Raw genomic sequence first — 1,620 nt, 5'->3', positions numbered from 1 at the left:
TGTCAACCGGAATGACTTTGACCTAGAACTTTTATATAATTTCGTTCCAAACAACACCACTATATATAGTTGTTCTGATTTCGCTCCTACGTGTACGAGCGGAATCACTATTATGCACCTATGAGCGAAATCAGACTAATTACGCTTATGAGCGAAATCAGAATCTAGACTATTTCGGGCGAAATTAGAACCATAGGGTTTCGGACGAAATCAGGAATCAATGAGGTTTCGCTCCGAATGACAAGATGTCATTTGGAGCGGAATCACTTCCTAATACATATTCTTGGATCCCGAGCCCTGTTCTAGCCTATACCACACAAGACTCGATACAAGACGCAGGCGGCAGACGGATGCACCAACAAATTTTGATTTGATTAGACGTTGAGGATAAACCGGTATTAAAAGCTCTTGTGTCCTTGGACGACCTCGGTATCTTACCAACGCTATACTACGCTAACAATGGGTGCACTTGCCCATATGTGTGTTTAGTGTTAGTAGACTATTGTGTTTTATAAATTTAAAACTTGACTAAAGTGTTAAAAAGGGCTAAAATATAGTTAAAATCATATAACGCTACACATGCATCAAGTTTTTGGCACCGTTGTCCGGGACACAAGGATTTTAAGAAAGTTAGGAATCAACGGCCTAATCGTTTTTCTTATTTCTCTGTTTTTTTAGGATTTTTCTCAATTTTACAGCTTCTGCAGAGCTCAGCACGGGTCGTGCCTGGTCGGACACGGGCGGTGCCCAGCATTGTTACTGGCAGTTTTTATTTTCTGAGTTACAGAGAGCTGAGCACGGGGCCGTGTCGGTGCAGCACAGGCCGTGTCGAGCTCTCCAGTAACGGGGATCCGGAAAACAATCACTATAACTCCGACCACGGGCCGTGTTCATCTGAGCACGGGGCCGTGGTGAAATTTCTGACCAACGTTCTTTTTGTTTTTATTGCAGGACTTGGAACCCAGGCGCCACACCTGAACTTTCTACATATTGTATGAGCTCCAGTTCCAGTAGAGACATAAAAGAACCTCTAGACGAACCTGAACGCTTTCTAAGAAAAAGACTTAAAGCTAAAAACCAAAAGAAAGTTTCAGGGGACCCACTTCCAATGGCGGATCAATGTACCCTCATGGATTACCTACGACCCACCGTAGGTAATCTTGGCGCCGCTATCAATGCGCCGAACGTCGATGCCAAAAACTTCGAACTTCGGCCGCATTTGATCCAAATGCTGCAAAACTCTGCAACTTTCCACAGGCTTGCAGATGAAGATCCCCATTTACATATTACCAACTTTTTGGAAATATGTGATACTTTTCGGATCAATGGAGCATCAAATGATGCCATCCGCCTACGAATGTTTCCATTTTCACTAAAAGACCAAGCTAAGACTTGGCTTAATACCCTCCCAGTTGGTTCGGTAAACACCTGGGATGAACTAGCCCGAAAGTTTCTATATAAGTATTTCCCTCCCGCTAAAACAGCTAAATTAATGACTGAAATTAACACATATTCACAAGAGGACGGGGAAACCTTATATGAAACTTGGGAAAGGTTCAAGGAACTACTAAGAAAGTGTCCTCATCATGGTCTTGCGGTATGGCAACAAGTATCCACTTT

General features: G+C 43.1%; 1 non-coding gene across 1 annotated transcript; it reads right to left on the bottom strand.

Annotated features, from left to right (window-relative positions):
- Positions 1–1,486: 1,486 nt before the first annotated feature.
- On the bottom strand, positions 1,487–1,593 carry LOC118480835. Its single transcript, XR_004863816.1, has one exon. It is a non-coding gene; the product is annotated as a small nucleolar RNA R71 (small nucleolar RNA).
- Between the last annotated feature and the right edge of the window lie 27 nt (positions 1,594–1,620).

This window comes from Helianthus annuus, chromosome 7 (assembly GCF_002127325.2).
Source record: "Helianthus annuus cultivar XRQ/B chromosome 7, HanXRQr2.0-SUNRISE, whole genome shotgun sequence".
Taxonomy (NCBI): Eukaryota; Viridiplantae; Streptophyta; class Magnoliopsida; order Asterales; family Asteraceae; genus Helianthus; species Helianthus annuus.
The sequence above is the reverse complement of the archived record's forward strand: the minus strand, read 5'-3'. Positions and strand labels throughout refer to the sequence as shown.